The sequence below is a fragment of the Mustelus asterias genome, chromosome 14 (genome assembly GCF_964213995.1).
Source record: "Mustelus asterias chromosome 14, sMusAst1.hap1.1, whole genome shotgun sequence".
Classification (NCBI taxonomy): Eukaryota; Metazoa; Chordata; class Chondrichthyes; order Carcharhiniformes; family Triakidae; genus Mustelus; species Mustelus asterias.
In genome coordinates this window covers 23,810,999-23,833,296 of record NC_135814.1, presented here as the reverse complement: position 1 = coordinate 23,833,296, position 22,298 = coordinate 23,810,999, and positions in this window count along the sequence as shown.

The following is a 22,298-nucleotide window of genomic DNA, read 5'->3' as shown; positions in this document are numbered from 1 at the left end:
GGATGATCCGGTTTCCTCCCACATTCTGAAAGACGTGCGGGTTAGATGCATTGGCCATGCTAAATTCTCCCTCAGTGTACCCGAACAGGGCCGGAGTGTGGCGATTAGGGGATTTTCACAGTAATTTCATTGCTGTGTTAATGTAAGCCTACTTGTGACACTAATAAATAAATTTGAATTGATCGAACTAATTCTCTCACTATGACAATAGATTGGGCTATTCTAATCATTACATACCCTTCACTGTGGTTGTAAATGGGAATCTCATGCTATCTGAATGTCTGTGATTTTAGATAATGATTATTATTCAAATAAAATCTGCTTCCCTTTTCCTGAGCTATACTATCCTGCAGTTTAAATCTATTAAAAATGTTCTTGATTGTTAGAAAAATCTATATGATTTCTATAAAACATAAAAAATGTTGAAAAACTCTGATGCAATGTTTTTTTTCCCCAGTAAGACCTTAAATACAGCTGGTTGTGAATTGTTTTAGCGTTACCGTCATCTTCCTTGAATACATTTACTTAAAATAGCTGAAATAATTATTCCAAGGCTGGAATATGTAAAACAGAATGATATGGTTTAACTTTCGATTATATCAAAATTCAAGCCAATCAAAGACAACACAAAGCATTTTAAAACAGAATATCTTTTGCAGAATGTGAGTTCAAACAACATTACCCGTGTTCATATTAAATTTTCATTGTACTTAATTGCTATGATTTCACAGAAGCCAGTTCAAACTAGTTTGGTTGGACATTGCGTAAAAATGTTGTGCTCTTGTGAGTTATTAGAAGCAAGGATTTTTCCTGCTTACTTAGAAAGCAGATTGACTTTGCTATTTCAGTACAATTGGCTCGACACGACAAATCCAAAGGTATGACCTGTATATACAGAGCCAGATCATGTTCCAGCTGGCAGTTGAGAGGAGTCAGCCAGTAGGTGATAGTTTGACTAATGGGTTATCTTCAGGAATCAACTCATACTTAATAGGAGCACTGGAGGGAGAATGAACAAAGGCAGAGCTCCTATGGTTTCCCCGTATTGCCTAGAACAAGTAACATTGACACTGATGGAGTTCAAATCTCAATGGTTGTGTTCAGCCAAACTGGGAGGAGGGGTTGGTTGGAGGGGGGAGGGGAGGGGGGGGGGGGGGCGCTTGGGGGGAAGCGACCCATTCTAACCTAATTTAAGCTGCCTTAGTGAGACCTCTTAATGGAGAAGAGGTTTCTTCCCTTACTGCTGAAAGGACTTTAATCAGGATCGGGTTTCCAGTCAGGTATTGCTGGTGTACTTATTGCTTTCTGTGCTTTCAGACTGTTAGATGACACCTGCTAATAGCAGATTGGTTTGGCAGATTTCAGTGGATGATGTTGATTTTTTTTTTCTTCACCATCTGTCCAGATGAAGGTGTTGTGCAGGTCAGCGTGCGCTGGCAGACTAATGATGAGTTTTAAATAAAGATAACTCTCTCAGCTGTGGGGTCCCGAAATATACACATATATTCAAATGACAATTAACGGACTTTCCTGCTTTCATGAAATGGGTTTTCGATGTAAGGCTGCAGGTTAACCCTATCACTCCCGCATTGTAAAATATTTTACACAAAAAAAAAGGTGCAATATCGTTGATGGAACTGGTTGGGTGGGACAGGATGTTGGTGGTGGGGGGAGGAGGGGGTTGCATGGAATAGACCATCTGTATAGCTCTAATGCAGGAAATTCAAACACTCAGACAGCTCAAGCAACATTCCTAAATTTATGCTACTCTTGGACTAAGTGAAGGTTTACGCTTTATTTAATGACACAGCAGAACCATTCCAATCCTCAAAAGGTTTGGTGCAGGCAAAAGTCACAATAAAATGGCAGATGGCTATATTTGTCACTAATGAACTTACATGTGATATCAGCTTTTATAATCGATCATTTATTTCCCCATTTGTTAATTAATTCATCATGGACCATTAAGCTTTCTTTGATACAGTCTTAAATTTACATTCTTCAACTAACAGGGCTTAGTCCCAACTTCTAATCTTTTGATTCTCCCCTGCAAAAAAAGATTCTTCCACATCTCGATGCGGAGAAAAAATTGTAGCAAAATTCAAGTGATACAATAAAACGAAGCAATAATTGTTGGTTGTTCAACTGGCGTTGCTCATAGTGGCAACGTTAAGGATTGATATCAAGAATTCAGCAGTATAAGCAATTGAACGGAAATCTCGATCCATGATAGAGAAAATGAAAGTGAGAGAGTTCTACCTGACACTTGTTTTATTCCATAACTTTTTTATTTCTCAGTAATGAAAGTGGGATTTGTTGCTTGGTTACGGATGCTGTACATTTTTTTTGGGCCATGGACAGTGATTTGTTGCTAACCTTTGGCTCATGCACAATAATTATATTCCACTAAATATTTACCATCTATCTAACGCATAGTCTCTTGTGGCTTTGTAACGATAGTCCAGAAATTAAAGCTGGAGTGTTTGATATGCAAATATTTAACCCATTTTTAAATAATATTTCCATGTTTATTTCCAATGGGTCAATGTCTTCACTAAAATGATTTGATTTGATTTGATTTATAATTGTCATATGTATTAGCATACAGTGAAAAGTATTGTTTCTTGCACACTATACAGACAAAGCATACCATTCATAGAGAAGGAAGCAAGAGAGTGCAAAATAGTACAGCTATTATGAGGTTGTTCGCGGAGATTTTCAACAGCAGTTTGTCAGTGCATGTCAGCTTTCCTGGTCTCTGGAAAAGTTTTATTCCGACAAGGGGTAAATGTGATTTCGAAACCAGAAGCTCCTACTGCTGTTTGATTCACAAATGTTTGGATTTCAGATCAATTTCTGTTACATAATTGAATTACTTTCAGCATTAATTTTCTTGCTTGTGTCATTCGGCAAACATTTTCTACCTTCAACCGATTTAATGGCCAGCTTCTCCACAATAAAATGATACAAATGTACAAACTGTAATAGCTGCAAAGAACTGACTACCAAACAAGGCAGATCATCGACAGGGGTTTATTTGAGGGAAAATAACTATATACGAGATCAAAGAACAAAGAAAAGTACAACTCAGGAACAGGCCCTTCGGCCCTCCAAGCCTGTGCCGATCATGATGCGCCCTAACTAAACGAAACAAAATCTTCTGCCCTTACTCAGTCCAAATCCCTCTATTCCCCCCCTATTCATGTACCCATCCAGATGCCTCTTAAATGTTGCTAATGTGCCTGCTTCCACCACATCCTCTGGCAGCGCATTCCAGGCACCCATCACTCTCTGCATGAAAAACTTCCCCCACTCATCTCCCTTAAACTTTCCTCCTCTCACCTTGAACCTGTGCCCCCTTATAATTGGCACTGCCACCGTGGGAAAAAGCCTCTGACTATCTACCCTGTCTATGCCTCTCATAATTTTGTAGACTTCTATCAGCTCTCCCCCCAGCCTCCATTTTCCCAGTGAAAACAATCCTAGTTTATTCGACCTCTCCTCATAGCCAACACCCTTGAGACCAGGGAACATCCTGGTGAACCTTCTTTGCACTCTCCAAAGCTTCCACCTCCTTCTGGTAATGTGGTGACCAGAACTGCATACAATACCCCAAATGCGGCCTAACCAAGGTTTTATATTGCCGCATTTTCCATGATTTCCCAACTCCTATACGCAATACAATAAGAATGCTTCCAAACTCCACAACTTCTGGACTCCAACTGCCAAAAAGCCTTCACTCCCACTTCTGATTCATGTGCTTCACCACGACTGACTCGATGAGCCACGTGGCCCCCGATAACTCATCCTTTAACGTAGCACACTACCACATCCCTCCCCCTTTAAGCCCTTAACTAATATTTTAAAATAACAACAAAACTATTTACAAGATTATACAGAAAAAAGGGAAACTTAACAAGTCCCTCACAAAGTAAGTCTATCTGGAGACTTTCTAGGTCTTTGATAGCATCATAAATCTTTAGCGGGTGCTTTCTGTAGCCTGAGTGATCTCTACAAGGATGTTTACAAGGATGTTGCCTGGATTGAGTGGCATGCCTTATGAGGATAGGCTGAGGGAGCTCGGTCTTTTCTCCTTGGAGAGACGTAGGATGAGAGGAGACCAATAGATGTATATAAGACGTTGAGAGGCATAGATCGGGTGGACTCTCAGAGGCTTTTTCCCAGGGTGGAAATGGCTGCTACGAGAGGACACAGGCTTAAGGTGCTGGGGGGTAGGTACAGGGGAAATGTTAGGGGGAAGTTTTTCACACAGAGGGTGGTGGGCGAGTGGAATCGGCTGCCGTCAGTGGTGGTGGAGGCGAACTCAATAGGGTCTTTTAAGAGACTCCTGGATGAGTACATGGGACTTAATAGGATGGAGGGTTATAGGTAGGCCTAAAAGGTAGGGATATGTTCGGCACAACTTGTGGGGCCGAAGGGCCTGTTTTGTGCTGTAGTTTTTCTATGTTCTATGTTTCTATGTTTCTAATGCTCTTGTCAAGGTAATCTCTGTCTCTGCCAATAGTTTTTTTGTACAGTGAGGTTATTCATGCCACAACCTAACCTATCTCTTAGCATATCGTTGAGCGTCAATTCGAATTCACATTGCTCTGTTAACTGCCTTCACCATGCCATGGACGCTGCTAAAATTTCCCCTGGTTTTCTCATTGCTGAATTACATTTGTAGGGTCAAACAGAACAGGAAAGGCCTTTTGACCCATCAAGTCTGTACTGACAAAACTACACTAAATCTACACTTACCCTACTTTCCAGCACTTGGCCCATAGCCTTGAATGTTATGACCTTTCAAGTGTTTATCCACGTCCCTTTTAAAGGTTGTGAGGTTTCCTGCCTCGACTACCTTCCCAAGCAGCGCATTCCAGACTCCCACCACCCTCTGGGCAAAACGACTTTGCCTCAAATCCCATCTAAACTCCTGTCCCTCATCTTAATATCATGCCACCTTGTTATGGTGACCAACAAGGCAGATACATGAACAGTCACTGGAAATCGACCACCCTGCCTGCCACAGGAATTGGAATGGGAAAGGGGTGGACAATGGGAAGCTCCATTTCCTTTGGGCGGGATTTTCCGGTCTCGGGTCAAGCAAGGCTGTATAATCCCACCATGTGTTTTTTTGGGGAGAAAATAATTACATACAAGACAGAGATAAGAATGCTTCCAAACTCCACGACACCCAGAATCCAACTGCCAGAAAGCCCACGCTCCCGCATGCCTTTCTGGGATTGACTCGATGTGTCATGTGACACCTGGTAACTTGCCCCTTAAAGGGGCACGCCACCACACAAACAAGTGTTCACTTTTCATGGATAGAGGTCAAAATTTATTTTCACGGTCTTCGGGTGATAAATGACGCACAATTTTGCAATAGGACATCTCACGCCAAAAGTACACGTGAAACAAGAACATAAAGAATAAATGTGGCGATCACCACCTGTAATGAGGCATTCAGGCATTCCTTTAAGTGTCCCATTGCCTCTTCCTGAAATAAATGCTAACTTCATTAACATACGGAAATAGGGGCCAGTCACTTGATTTGGAACCCATTTAGGAAATTGATGCCTGTGAATTTAATTCAATCATTCTTAAGTCCACCCAGAAAAGGCATGGCCTAAACACTCAGGAAGTAGGCTGACACAACATTTAAAAGGATTCCCACCATTAAGAAAGCCTGTGAATTGTTACTTTTGACTGTTTTAGCTGAGTTTGGAATGTCATTCTACCAATAGCTGTTGACGGGCTGACATTCGGCTTTGGTTGTACTCTTTTCCATTTACCAGCCACAGGAGCATGGGAAGGATAGGAACCCCACTGCTGGTTCTGCCACGGAGGCTGCTGCACCAGGGCGAACACCAACGCCAGCATGGCAGCACAGACCTGCGGAGAGTTAAACAGGCAGGCGTACGAGACATTTCAGTATGCGGCTGGTTTGCAGCAAAACAGTTTGCTTCAAAGGTGCAGAGTATGAGGAGGCTGGGTGTCATCAGGCAGTGAGTCACTGACCTATGTCATCAGCAAAGATAGAAACCAAGCACCAGGCAGCACTGCCTGTGGTTCTGAAGGCAACAATGGCCTTCCGTGTCTTAGGCTCAGGCTGGAACTAAGCAAAATCACTCAGTTTGCCGTCACGTGGCTTTTGAAAACATGACCAATTCCCTCTTTGCAAGGAAGCAACAATGCATCACCTTTCCAAGGCATGCCAGTGAGCGGTAGATGGGATTGTCGGATTTTCCCCATTCACTGGGTTGCCCCAGGAGCGAGGCCTCATTGACTGCACACACATTGCCCTGGATTCTCCCATTAGCCAGCTATGTTTTATAATTGACAAGTTGTGCCCAGCTCTCCTGTGCACCTGATCTGTAGAGATAGTCCCTCAGAGCTCATCAATTTACTACATTGGAGTAAATGAACAATGACAAATAGGATTATTACATTAGTCTAATACACAACATTTTAAATAAATGAATCTCAATGGTGGAATCCCACTGAGATTCAAATCATAAAGAAACAAAGTTCTTATTCACTTTAAAGCCAAGTTTCCCCTCAAAAAACAAAAGAAACTCAATGTATTCCTTTCTTGTGTTTCAGTTCTCCAACATTTCCGATATCCATTACTTAATAATTCACTGGCATTTACAGTAACTTCTGAAACCGTGTAAGATGGGAACTTCAATCTGGCAAAAGAAAATCCTCTTCATAATACTTTTTCTTGCTGAGGTCCTGCAGTGTCTGTTGTGGGATGTGGGTAAATCAGAGAGAACACGGAAGTACAAAGGCGCTGCAGTGTCTGGTTATTTGTTACCCCCAGCAAATTGAAGCTGTGTGGGGAATTTTAACTCATAGACACTGACTGAGTTTTTCTCCTTGCAGGCGTTGGTGTTCTAGTTTTCTCCAGAACCTGGGATCAACCCAGGTTGGCTGCACGGTGGCACAGTGGTTAGCACTGCTGCCTCACAGCGCCAGGGACCAGGGTTCGATTCCCAGCTTGGGTCACTGTCTGTGCGGAGTTTGCACATTCTCCCCGTGGATTTCCTCTGGGTGCACCGGTTTCCTCCCACATTCTGAAAGACGTGGTGGTTAGGTGCATTGGCCGTGCTAAATTCTCCCTCAGTGTACCCGAACAGTCGCCGGAATGTGGCGACTTGGGGATTTTCACAGTAATTTCATTGCAGTGTTAACGTAAGTCTTATTGTGACACTAATAATTAAACCTTAATCAACCCCACGTTTTTACAGGCACATGGGTAACCATACCACAAACAAAACTCAACATGCCAGCATATTTCAGTGGCTCTTTAATATTGGAGGAAGTTGAGCCACCCACTGGTCTCCTCCTGGTAAGTGGATAACAAAGAGTTTCAATATGTGTCAAAGCATTACAGTACTATAAGACACATTACATTCTGGGCAGTAGTTGGTTCCAGCTGGTGGATTGGAATGGCATAGGATTAATCCATTTTCAAGCCACCAATCTCATGACAGGAGGGAGCACAAACAAATTCGAGTGTAATGCTGCTGCTTTCTAACAAAAAACTGTGAAAGTTCATGATAGAAAGGATAAGTGAGAGATACAGAGTAACAGATGTCCTTGAGTGTATTACATGATAATGTATTACAAGATAGTAATATGATCAAGGGGGCACAGATAATGTCAAAATTGAGCTTAAATTACAACCCCTATTAGCACACAAGAAACTGTCTGCTGTTTTATACAAACAAGTTTTATTCTTTGGATAAAAGGAAGAGGCTCAAAATGCATTATTTGCTTATCCAAATTAGCTGTGTTACCAACGCTGATTGATGCACAACCTTATTTGTCCACACTAGTTGTTTTGTGTATGTTGCTGCAATTCATGCATAGAGGTTAGTTAGAGAGACAATACTGAACACAAAATTTCTCATCTAGTATCTAAATAGTCACCTGGATAATGCCCACTATATCATGATGCAAAAATTAGAATAGAACTGTTAAGATCGTGGAATGGATGCAAAATGTTTCTTTGTATTATCAATGTCCACAGGTGTCACACTGCAACAAAAGCAGGAAAGATAACAAGCAGTATTTACAAAATGATCAAATTAAAATCGGAGGAAGAATGTGAAATAACTTGCTGTCTTGGTTATTTCTCACAGTCCTGTTTCAGGTGATCTTTTTTATAGCTAGTGAAAAAAGGGGAAGAAAGGGAGCAAGTCAAACTGGGGAAGAGAATGATGAGAAAAGAGATAGGCTGTGTGTATAATCAGAAGGACGAATAAACTTAGACTGAATATCATTAGGACAAATGAGTTGGCACAGTGTGAATCCCACAGCAAATCCAGCAAATTCTAAACCTATTGCGAGTAACATGCTTTACTGCAATATTACATAAAAGGCCCTAGACGCAGTGAAAATAACGATCGCAGTGCCTATCTGAGTGATCATAAATCATCTCCCACAACAAATCACTTGTCTTAAATATCATTAATGTAGGAATCAGCAGACCACAAGATGGTATACATGAAGGACAAAAAGTTAAACTGACAGAATTTGTGACCCATCTCCATCAAATGATTTGTGGTGACGCAAGGTTAAATTTATTGTACATCACACAAAACTGCAGCTTCCTGGATCACAGTAGCTCATGCCTGAAGCTCTAGGCAAATCAAATACCATACCGACATGAATGACGTTCTAACTTCCTTGCTCTTATTTAGCAAGTCGTAATCAGCTATTTGCAAACTTAACAGGTCATACCAAGAGGCAAAGGTGAAACTCACAGAAGCACACCTGCGGTCAACCAGTGTCAGGGACAGGCCCACAAAGCAGATAATTCCACCCTCCCACCTAAAAGAGGAAGTGTGTGAATGGGTGACAACATTGGGGAGCTAAAAAGGGAGTGAGATATGTATTTTAAATAGATCAAAATAATAGCAGATGCATAGAACTAAACAAAATATGCTCAGGTGACCTCAGAACTTGTGAGGCCGAAATCTGAGTGAATTCTATAGATGAAATCGAAAGATGGATCTCAGGATCAGAAAATGTTCAAAACAGATTTGTAAACAGGCTGAACTATTCCACAGATTTCCTCAAGGTTGTGTTCTTTGATGCAAAACATTCCTTCTTTCTCGAGCGGCATTGTGGCACAGTGGTCAGCACCGCTGCCTCACAGCGCCAGGAGCCTGGGTTCGATTCTTGTCTTGGGTCACTGCCATAGAGTCCCTACAGTGCAGAAGGAGGTCATTTGGCCCATCGAATCTGCACCGACAACAGTCCCACCCAGGCCCTATCCCCCTAACCCCACGTATTTACACTGCCAATCACCCTGACACCAAGGGGCAATTTACCATGGCCAATCCTCCTAACCTGCACATCTTTGGACGGTGGGAGGAAACCGGAGCACCCGAAGGAAACCCATGCAGACACGGGGAGAATGTGAAAACGCCAAACAGACAGCAACCCAAGGTTGTGTGGAGTCTGCACGTTCTCCCTGTGTCTGGTGGCTTTCCTCCGGGTGCTCCTGTTTCCACCCACAGACCGAAAGATGTGCTGGTTAGGTGCATTGGCAATGCTAAATTCTCCCTCAGTGTACCTGAACAGGCGCCGGAGTGTGGCTGCTAGGGGATTTTCACAGTAACTTCAATGCAGCGTTAATGTAAGCCTACTTGTGACACTAATACTTAAACTTAACTTCTTTGCATGGCGACGTGTAAGATATACGATTCCCAAGTCAAGAAAGTCCCAAGTTTTCAAGATTATTTCAACTTCCAAAAATACATTTGGAAACTGTCTCTCATTTAACAGAAGAAGTCACTTTTCAGAAGTTTCCATGACCACCGTCGTCTGACTATCTGCTGCCGGAACCTGCTTTCCTGACAAAATTCAATCTGAGGTGTGAAAAGGGATGCCAGGCAATGCAGGTACAGACCTGTATGATCACACCGTGAGACAGAATATTGCACTTAATCTTAACAGCTTTTATGAGTGTTCAGAAATGATGGGATCCAGGATTTATAATTGAACTGGGAGATACTAAATAGACTGGTATGCATAATAGGTCAGGGATCTGTACTTGCTTTGTTTGAGGTCAGTATAATATTTCAGCCTCTGATTGTAATCTCTGCCATGCTCAATATTGATCTGGACTTCGGAACAGGTGTAAGCTGATCACTGCTACTTCAGTCAAACTTACGCTGAATGATTCAATTTAAAAATTAGCATGGTATTGCAGCTTAAACTGTGTGCAATTACAGGTTTTGCAAATAAAATTACCAAAATGATTGAAAAAGCAATTAAGAGACTGTGGCTCACATTTCATCAGAAAGGGCGAGCGACTTAAGATGCATTTTATTATTGCAAGTTACCATTTACATCAGCCGCAAGGATATGTGCATGGAGACAGTACTGCAATTTATTTCAAGTGTACATGCAGCATTGTGTACAGTGAATTGCATCGTAAAGTGTAACCCAAATAAGTTACATATTGAGTGGAATATCCAATGATACTCACTGTAAGCTTACCTGCACATTCAGGCAAATGATCCAGTGAGTGACTATGTAAAGCGGAGGAAGGCTGGCATGGAATGTATGGAATGGGCCAATTGGAATCTATCTGCTTCTTTTGTTTTGTCCTGATGTTGTTATTCTAATGAACACTGAGCTCACAAGGTTAACTAACAAATCAAAATATAGTATGCTAATTTGCAAGCAAAAGGAAACAACAAGAAAGGACATCAAGAATCACTGAAGTTAAAGGCTTCACTATCTAGCATGTCTGTAGACATAGGGGAGAATTTTCCCATTCTGCCCGCCACGTAGCGGGTGAGGGGAGGACCATGGAGAGGTCTGTTGACCTCGGGTGGGATTTTCCGGTTTCGGGGCGAGCGTGGCTGGAAAATCCCACCCATATTGCGCTAATACCATTCTTTCAAATCCAGTGAGACCAGTAAGTGCCTGGTGAATTTATATTATATTGATCTGATTCTACCTCGTGCACATGTAGACAGTGCGACACAGTATCTGAAAACACCGTGTTAGTTACATCATGACCTTTTGGTTGAGATCAAACGTTGGATCAAGCCCAAGATGGGGTTCAATGTCGTAACATATCAGCTTGGATTTTGTTTGTCTCTCTTGTGGGGACCGTGAATTGGATTAAATTTGAATTTGGTTTTCGGGGCAAGCAAGGAGAAGGATTCGCATCCACTCTGCTCATGGCTTTGTAACTTTAAGAATGAAGTAATTTTTTAAAAAAGGAACAGTGGGCCTGATTTTACCATTGCATTGTGCCTGTTTCCGGGTGTGAAAACTTGGTAAAGTCGAGCATGAGGCGAGTAGCGCGATCCGTGCCCACCTCCGTGCCGTTCCCCCCTTTACCATGGCCCGAAAATGGCCGCAATCGGGACCATGCCCGAAACGGGTGCGAAGGCTATTTAAATGTATTTGCGTGCATTTAAATTGACTTAATGGGCTGCACGCCCAACCTTACCGGCACTTCCCCCTTTACCACCACGTTCACCCATCCAGAATCGGCGCAAAACAGACATGCTTCATAGAAGTCCGATTCGGGCGTTCCAGTTAGTGGGGAGGTAGGTGCCTCGCATCCAACGGGTCTCTGCTTGAGATCGGTCAGGGGGGGTGGGGGGGGGGGGGGTGGCGGGTCCAATGCCACTCTGCTTGAGATCAGTGTAGGGAAAGGGGGGTCCGCTGCCTCCCTGCCTGAGATCAGTAGAGGGGAAGGGGGATTTGCTACCACTTTGCCTGAGATCAGTGGAGGGGAAGGGGGGTCCGCTGCTGCTCTGCTTGAGATCGGGGGCAGGAAGGAGGAGGAGGGGCCCGCGATCGGACTGGGTGGCGGGGGGTGAGGGGATAAGGGTGTCAGTGATGTTGAGGGGATGGAGCAATGTTTGTGGGGGCCAGGGGAGGCATTATCCAGCCTAGGAGGGACGTGGCAGGGGAGCGGCATGCTATCATTTCTTTTCTGCGCATGCGCAGTTGGAGGCGCCGATCGCCGCTGCAGGATTTCGGGTGTGTTAAGCCCCGCCCACAGACTTGTGCAGCGCGATTCAGAATCGCGGATATTTTTGCAGGCAGAGTGTGTATACGGGCGCTTGAGATTGGGTCTAAAAGTCGGATCTGAAACACTCCCAGTTTCAAGTCCGCCCAGCACTTAGAATCAAAATGTTAAAATAGGACGCAGTGTGTTGGTTTTCACATGTATTCTGCATGACAACACCCAGTTCTTCCTCATTACCATCACTCTTGACCTCCCGACTATCTCTAAATTATCAAATTTCTTGCCTAGCACTGGATGAGCAGAAGTTTTCTCCAACTGACTATTTGGAAGACAGCAGTTATTCGAAGGAATTTAGTGGCAACAATGTGGGTTCTGTCCTCCAGTTGGGGAACTGGGTCAGTGTTTTTTGCCCATCCCTTATTGCCCTTAGTGACCATTTCGGAAGGCATTTAAGAGTCAACCACTATGGACCTAGAGTCATATGTAGGCCAGACCAGGTAAGGCTGGCAGATTTCCTTCCCTAAAGGACATCAGTGAACCAGATAGGTTTTTGCGACAATCGACAATGGTCACCATTAGACAATTTTTTAAAATTTCAGCTTTTATTTAATTCAAATTTCACCAGTTGCTATGATGGGTTTTGAACATGGGTTCCCAGATCATTACCCTGGATCTCTGGATTATGGATCCAGTGACAATACCACCAGGCCCCCTCCCCTCACTGGAGGACCATCTGCGTTGTGCTTCCATACATGATCTGAGCCTATTCTGAGATAATCAGGCACTTACCTGGGCAAAGTCAGACCTACCGATCAGAGACCAGCTGCTTTGCATTACCATCAGCACCACTGAGAGCAGTAGCCACTCCTGGTATTGCCTCAGTGTTTATGCAGAGTTTCACCAATGAACCCCAAGACAGAGATTGAGTGTGGGCAGGATGGAGCTGCAAAGGTTAGCCTCCTGCCTGATGCTGATACCCTCCACTGGTCACACAGCACAGTGACCTGAGGATGAGGACAAGTGACTCCCTCCCTCCGGGAAGGTCACAGGCAAACTTGACATGTTTATCTGGACTGCATCCTACAAAGATGAGTCACCCACCTGCCACTGGTTCAAGGCTCTCAGCTGGCCTCTGATGGGAAAACTGCCCGCAAGGCTTCCCACTCCGGATCTGTGGCAAGAAGGTGGCGGGATCCCCTTCACCTCCAAACATGCTTCTGGGGGATCAGATGAGCATTAACTTCCACACATGGATTCCTCAATGCAGCACTGTGGCCTGTTGTTTGCTATAACTTCCAGCTTCTTAAACCTTTTTAGAATCACTATAGTGCAGAAGGAGGCCATTCGGCCCATTGAGTCAGCACCAACTCTCCAACAGAGCAACTTACTCAGGCCCACTCCCCGGTAACCCTGCACTGTTACCATGGCTAATCCACCTAATCTACAGATCTTTAGACACTAGAGGGTAATTTAGTGTGGCCAATCCACCTAATGTACACATCTTTGGAGTGTGGGTGGAAACTGGAGCACTCGGAGGAAAGCCACGCAGAGATGGGGAGAATGTGCAAACTCCACAACGACAGTCATCCAAGGCCGGAATCGAACCCGCGTCCCCTGTGCTGTGAGACAGGCAGTTGTAACCACTGTGCCATCATGCTGCCCCTCTTGTAAACATTTTTGAACCTGAACCTTGGTCATCCCAGCAAACCTGAAGCACCTACAAGGGGATTTGCCCAACTTCCAGCTGGTATCATGTTCAAACCGTCAGAGCCATTTATGTTTACGATGAGTTTTTAAACTTGGTAATATGGCTTCCTTCAGTAATTTGGTGTCTGGAACTTTATCTTTCCATTTGATATTTAGAGTACAGTAAATTTAGCCTTCTCTCATTCCTGCCAAAAAAAAATCAAAGTTCATTACACACATGAAAATAACTCACATGGCTGTTGCAAATATTGTTGCATAATTTCTGACCAAGATGATATGGGAACCTTTGTATCACAAGGACAATGAGGATGTCCTTGGTCCAACACACCCCTCCCTCGCCTGCCCAAATCCCGGCCATGTTCTCACGGCAAGGATGAGGCATTGCCAACTTATCCTACATTCTGAGAACAAATAAAGATCCAAATCTCCCACTGGTTCCTTTGAATGCAACCATACCACAAATCTCAGTGCATTAAAACCAAAATATATAAAATATGTCACAATGCCTTTTCAAAAATACAGAAAAAGTATGAAATTTGGGTTAGGGGTTTCCTTCATTTGTTATGTGTAATTAAGTATTAACCCATTGCTTTTTAATAGTGCAATGATTTTGTTACAGAATAAATCTTCTTCCATGGTGTTAACTCAGAAGTCACCTCCAAAACATTAAATCAAAAAGTACCCTGGAGACCACACATGATTTCATATTTTCCTGCAAATTATCCAATAAAATGGAACATTTCAAGACTTTTAATTATTTCATGGGATAGCGGCATCGCTGGCTAGGTCAGCAGTTTATTGTCCGCGGGGAATACATGCAGACTCTACACAGACAATGGCCGGAACTCCATTACCTTGCCCACAGACAATGGCCGGAACTCCATTACCTTGCCAGCCACGGAATCGGAGCAGGCAAAGGTCTGACAACGGAAATCTCCATTGACCTCGGGCGGGAATTTCCGGTCTCGCCCGAGCGAGGCCATAAAATCCCACCCAATGACCCAAGTCAGGAATCAAACCCGGGTCTCTGACACTGTGAGGCAGCAGTGCTAACCACTGTGATATTGATGCCAGGAAGCACGGAGGGTTAAGAACTAACAGAGCTTTATTCACACTCCAGGCTGCTCTGGCAGTTTCCCGCACCAGTGGCCTGTGATGTCACGTCCAGTGATGACATGCTTACATTAATACACAATGCTCAGTGCAGCTACCAAGAATCGATATAAATACATACCATTTCCTCCCCTTTTAAATTGAACATCCCCAACAATTTCAAACAACTTGAAACAATTTCAACTATCAAGTAACAATAATCAATAAGTCAGACGGTTTGGAGGTCGCTCTACTCTTGGAATGGTTAATGGTGAACCTCTGCCGTCTTCTCCTTAGCACTAGTTGTAACCTCTGGCATCTTCGTATTTGTATGAATGTCATCAGTGGTTGTTTTGATTAGTGTCGACATTGTAACTACAGGTTGACTCTGTGCTTGATCTGAAGGTACGGTTGTCTTCCTCAACTGTGTCTGTCGGTGTCAGGGTTTCAGGAAGGTTCAGGTCCAGACTTCTGGATTATCAGCAGATTCCATTTCTTGTGGATTAGTTCTCCCCACCAACAGCTGGTCCCCATGCCTCCTCCAGATGACATTATCGCTTGTTTGGACGGTATACGAGACAGGGCCAGTCTGTGCGAGGAGCATGGCGGGAACCCATTTCTCTCCTGTGGAGTAATTCCTGGCTAACACTCCTTGTGTGGAAGACACAATCGCCGGAATGTTACCGCCCCGCCTGCCACGAGAAGAGGAGGGGCGGTCAATGTGAAGGTCCGCTGACCTCGGGCGGGATTTTCCGGTTTCAGGACGAGCGAGGCTGTAAAATCCTGCCCAATGTTTTGCTTTGCTTTCCAGACATTCCATCTGTCCTTGTTGTTTCTGTTGAATGATTTCTTTCATTTTCAGAGGTTTCAACAAGTCGAATGCCGAAAGTAATTGTCTCATCGTTAAGAATACAAGAGAGATTTTAGTCATTAAATAAGCAGTATCCCTATACATCAGTAGGAACTGATTAAGGTGTTTTCAGTGAAATTTGTTCCCTGGCTGCTCTCAATGTGGGTTGAACAAAATATTTTGCCGCTCCACTTGTAGCATAATAGTACAGTGCAGACTTTATGGGAGGGATTTTATGGCTTTGCTTGAATGAGACCGGAAATTCCTGCCTGAGATCAATAGACATTTCCATTGTCCGCCCCTCGCCTGCTTTGATTCTGTAGCGGGCATGGCGGTTGAATTCCAGCGAATATGTTGAATACCATTTTCTTTCAAGAAACTCACCTGAAGAAGGAGCTTAAGGCTCCGAAAGCTTGTGGCTTTTGCTACCAAATAAACCTGTTGGGCTTTAACCTGGTGTTGTTAAACTTCTTACTACATTTATCTGTCAGTGTCGGGTCAAATTTGCTGTAATGTTGGCCTCCTGCCGACCATGGAAAACAGGTCATCATTGTGGGGTTGTGCGTATTGTTCCACACACAACACTGGATTAAGCGTGACTTTGAAGTCTCTGGACTTCGATCTTCACCAGTCGTTCCAAGTCAGCCTCCACTTTTGGCCTGGTAGTGTGGGAAGTTGGCCTTGCCTTCAAGCATTTTGCTTGGCTTTCTTCTTTAATCTTCAATTTATCTGTGATGTCTTTCATACTCTCCAGTTCTCTGTCATCATAACCGTGTGTTTCTTCAGAATTTTTTTTGTGAGGCCTGATTCTTTTTTAGTCATCAGGCTGACTCAGTCGAGTTCAGTTTAATCTTCTCGAACAATGTTTTACTCATCAATATTGGATAATTTCCCCTTACTATATGCAAAGACAAATCTGTTGTTTTATTACACAACAATGTCAAAGTGGCTAATCAGTGGAACTTCATCTGTGTATATCTTCAACACGATTCTTGAAGCTTTCAATGGAATTTGTCTGAGTTTTTCCTTATGTACAGTCTCTGGCACCAGTGAAACTGCTGCTCCAGTGTTGACTTTCATCCTTATTGGCTGTTCATCCAGCAGTGGATCGATATAGTATCTACCCATAGCACTAGCTATGTCTTGCACATTCAGTGATATTGTCCTCAGACCATGAGTTGCTTTGTTTCTCTTGAACCTTTTTCATAGCATGAAGACTTTTTTTATTTCCATGGTGTTGTGGTTTGTTCCTGCTTCTTATTATTTTTTGCTCGCAACTTGTTTTCCTCCAGCAGGTATGCTCTATATAACCTTTGTTTCCAAAGCGTCTGCATGTTATATTCTTGCACCAGCATTCCACAGCTGAATGCCCTGACTTCACACATTGTTGACATGTAGTTACAAAATAAAAGCTTCAAAACTCTTGGGTGTCGATTCATGCCATTTTGTGTATCCGAGTATTTAAATTCAGTTGTCGAGCTTCTTCTGCCACCAGCTCCATTGAAGCAGCAATTTCCATGGCCTTTTTCAGAGTAAGGTTACTCTCGGTTTGTAACCATTGCCGTATTGCCCCATTTCACAGACCAACCTGTCCTGAAATGTATCATTTAGCACATCACCGAACTTACAGTATTCTGCAATTCTTTGTAACAGAGCTACAGATTGCACAATTTATTTCCCTTTTTCCTGATGTCTTTTGTGGCATCTGAAGTGTTCTGCAATAACCAAAAGACTTGGTGAAAAGCATACTTGCAGAATCGCTCTGATTTGTTTATAAGTTTTAGTGCCTGGCTTCTCTGGTTGCACTAAACTTCTGAGGAGCTTGAACGTTTATCACTCCATCATGCTCAAGAACATGGGAACCCTAATACCTGCTGTTATTCTGTTTGCTTGTACACAGTGGCACAGTGGTTAGCACTGCTGCCTCACAGTGCCAGGGACCCAGGTTTGATTCCCGGCTTGGGTCACTGAAAAGCGCCTTAGTGTCAAATGCATGGGGTAATGGGGATAGGGCCTGGGTGGGATTGTGGTCGGGGCAGATTCGATGGGCCAAATGGCCTCCTGCTGCACTTTAGGATTCTATGATTCTAAAACGCTCTGCATAGGGGCCCCATTGCATTACATTTTTATCAAAGGTCCCAGGAAGGTGAAAGCTCCTGCCATTTTCTTCCTAATGGAGGTTCCCCATCTGCACGCTTTGCAACTTGTTCTGAGCAGCTACCTTGCTTTTCCCGTTTAAACAAGGCAACGCCCCAAGCATCATTTTTTAAACAATCCCAGCCCTATAATTGCACTGCAGAGGATTGTTACTCACATCCACCTCACCCAAAATGTCCAGAACACTTATGAGAGTCTTCTTTATTGACTTTCCGTTAATTTTTGTTTGGCTAGCGAGCGCCGTGCGAAGACATTGCCGCCAGTTTTTGTGTTGTGAATTGCGGTAGGAAGCACGGAGGGTTAAAAACTAACAGCTTTATTTACCAGGTGTGTCACTGCAGATTCCTTCTTCACTCCAACAGTTTCCCGCGTTAGTGACCTGCGACACCACTTCCAGTGGTGACATGCATTTATTAATACACAGTGCTTACTGTAGCTACTAAGGCTCAATATAAATGCATAACGGTAAATTTGAAACAGTCAACCACCGGTCCAATTCATCGTACATATCAAGAAAGTGAATGAAGTATGCTTGTTACATAATGCACAAATTATTAATGCTGGCACCGCAGCAAATGCCTTCGACAATTCACCCTCCTCCCTTATCAAATACAGCAGAATTCATATTCCCTTCAAAAGAAATAAATGGTTAATGAACGATACAAGTTTGAAGGCGTGAATGCATTCAGTACTCACTATCTATTACTGAAATTACCAATCCCCCATTTCCCTCATGCCAATTGAGGTTGAGCAGTGATTTACTGTCTAAAGACGTTATGAAGGATCACAACAAAAAGAACATCTGAAGGGATGACTCCTTGCATTTGAATCCCCCCTTCGCTTCAGACATGTTCTTGAACAGTGGGACATCTTATTATTACATTTGTACAATGAATCGCGAGTCTTTACTGCAAATAGTAAATTAATGATAACATAATTCAGCTCTGTAATTTCCCACCTCCAGCCAAACCATAGATATTTTTGTCAGCTGTTAATTACTGTCGCATGGCTCTGACACATTTTTTTAAATGACACAAACTGAAAGGTTTGAAGTCGGCTCCCACAGTGCTGTCTTCAGACACCTGGTGCGGCAACGAAGGTTCCTCAGGAAGGCAGGAGATAAAATGAATAACAAACAACATGGACTGAGACAGGCTTAGATGAAAGAGATCTAATCAGAATCATTTGCACCTTCATCACACAATACTCTGCTGTTAATTTTTTTTTGAAACATAAGCCAGACAGAAAGCAATGAGATCCAGGAGAGGAGAAATCCCTACGAGGAGCTGTGTCTGTGCGCTTAAAAGTAATCCTTCAGGTCTCTGAATTATAGATAACATTTATGTTATGAAATGGCCTGGGGAAACACTGAACAACATCCAATGAATACAATGGCATGCAGGACTATTTGGGACTTAGCAACATGCCACAGTAATAGCGTATGTCTCTGACCACGTGAGCCAACACTGGCAGATCGAGCTGTGCGGAATGGAGTGCCCAAGGGAAGTGCAGAACGTAAACCAAAAGTTTTGCGGGTCTCACAATAATTTCACAGCAGGAAACGGCACATGCGGAAAGCCAGTCATGAATAGAAAATCTTCCGTAATGGCCCAACCATGATTTAACCTGTACACTTGTGCGCTGATGTGATCACATGAAATACTTTCCACATTCCGTAGCCTCGTAGATTAGATTCAAAAAACCTTGAAGCAGTGATTCAATTGTCTTCTGGGGTGGGGATTAGTATCAACTTTGGCTGATTGTCATAGTTACTGAGTTGACGACCATAAATCATTCACATATCTGTGCTAAAATGAGTTGACAAGGAGCTTTCCTGTACAGAAGTGAGATTAGTTCTTTATAAACTTTGTCGTAGTCAAAATCTGGCCAAATTCCCTGAGCGTTCTATGGCACTGCTGTTCATAAAACATTTTGACCTGTTTACAATTTGCAGCTCATTTGTAAGAATTGGTTGGGGGTTAAATTAGGATAGGTAGTTCCCTTTTTTGAGGAATTTACAGCCTCCTAAACACCCAACAATCTAGACAAGAAGCATGTGCATACTTCCTACTTGAAGGGCACTGACTGCCATATTGAACACAGAAAAATGTAACCAGTGCAAAATTCAGGGCCTGGATTCTCCGGCCATTCATGCTGGTGGGATTCGCCAGTCCCACCAGCAGCGCACCCCCAAACACGGATCTCCCATCAGTGTGGGGTGACGTCAGTGTGAATTCCCATTGACAGCAGCGGGACCAGAGAATCCCGCTGCCAGCAAACAGCTCGCCACCTCCCGCCGGCGGGAAACACGCGGCTGCGAGGCCAGAGAATCTCACCCCAGATCTGTAGCAGCCATTTTATAAAGTTCTAAAATGATGTCCCGGGAATGCACGCACATCTTGTGTGAGTCGCACCAGAGGCCAAATTGGCGAAAGCAGATGCAGTGAACATCTGCCAGGAGTATGCAGAGTAGGTAGATTGTGACGTTAATTACTGTGTAATGGTGATTTGATGCCAGTACTGCCATTTTGGAGCTCACTGCTCCAGCTAACACCTTCTCTTAGTCACACAGGGATGAACACACATTCTGCAGCAGGATGTGCCACCAGCCCTGAGTTTACTGACATTGCAGAGGATGCAGTTCCCATGATGGTTTCTAAGATGGCACAGATATGCAGACATGAAAGAACTATTGGCTCAATTCTACATGATCAAGCTGTGGACAGCAAAAATGCCTTATTTTGAGTTACTAAAGCTAGACAGATTAATGGTCAGTGAGATAAAAACAGAAAATGCTGGAAAGGCAGCATCTTGGAGAGCGAAACAAAGTGAATATTTTGAGTCCATCTAACTCTTCTCTGAACAAGGGATCAGCACTCTGTGAAAGCAAAGCATGTTACCGATGGCCCTGAGGGGAATAGGGTACAGAAAAAAAATGGAGGAGTGAGTTCATGGTCTTAAGTTGATGAACTCAATATTAAATCTAAAAGACTGTAACGTGCCTAATTGGAAGTCATGAAGAAGATGGACAAATTACTTAAAATGTCATAACATTCAAGGCTACAGGCCAAGTGATGAAAAGTGATATTCGTGTAGATTTAGTGTAGTTTTGTCAGTGCGCTCCTGATTGTCTGAAGGGCCTCTTGTGTACTGTACAAGTCTATGAAACCCCTTCCCAAGCCCCCACAACATCCCTCCCCGTGACACCCCCCATCCATGGGACATTGCCCCCTGGCCCTGCCCGGTCATGACCATCACCCCACTGATCAATGCACTCACCTGACCTCCCCTGGCAGGTTCTGCTCGCCAGGCATGGCCTGGTTCTGCTCGTCAGACACACGTGTGTGAAACCTGGCGTAATTCATATTGGTGTGAAGTTGGGATTCCCATTATGTCATTGATGGTGGGTGAGAGCGGGAGCTTGATGGCGGGGGGGGGGGGGGGGGGGGCAAGGGCACTCGCAACAGGAAATCTTGAGGGATTTTCCACTCCCGCTGCTGAAAACAGGACTGGAAAATAGCTTCCTGAGATTGTACATGATGCCGTATTTGCACGGGGAGTTGCGTGAACACTTGCCACCTCATGAGATAGTAGTCCTAGTTGTATCAATTATTCCATGTGTAATTTATAGTTTGGATCAACAGTAGTTGACGGTTCTGCCATGTGTGAATGTAGAAGCTGATTTTGGTGTAAGCTTGTTGATAATTTCTTCATTCGGAGCCGATCCAGTAAATTTGGTGGTTTTGGTTCATGGGGTTCCTTTCATGAGGATTGTAACAATAGATGATGACAAAAAGGACATGATTGATGTCTTGAATCTTGGTGCTCTGAGCAGAGTGGAAAGCAATCGGGTTAGGTGGATTGGCCAAGCTAAATTGCCCCTTAGTGTCAGGGGGACTAGCTAGAGTAAATGCATGGGGTTATGGGGCCTGGGTGGGTTTGTGGTCAGTGCTGACGCGATGGGCTGAATGGCCTCCTTTTGCACTGTAGGGTTTCTATGATTCAGACTGAAAGGATTTGAAAAGGGACTTTGGGGAGAGGGGTTGACGCAGCAGGCAGTATTGAAAAAGTCAGATATTAAAGAGAAAAGAGGAATTAGGGATAGAGAAATTCTTTGGAAAGGTTTGATGGATATTTTAGGGAGGGTTCTGGTGTCAGTTTTGTGATATCAAACAGGGTATTGGTAACACCTTGGAGAGTATGAGATCCCTTGAGATCTTTTGGATGGGCCAGCCCTGGTTCCGCTGGTAGCACTCCCAACTCCTGAGTCAGATGGTCATGGGTTTAAATCTCACTTCTGGACTTGAGGACAAAACAAAATTGAGGCTGATGCTCTAGTGCAGCACTGTTGGAGATGCCATCTTGTGGATGAGGCATTAAACTGAGGCACATCTGCCCTCTCAGGTGGATATTTAAAAAATCCCACTTTGAAGGAAAGCTAAGGGGATTATCCCTGGTGTGCTGGCCAATACTTAT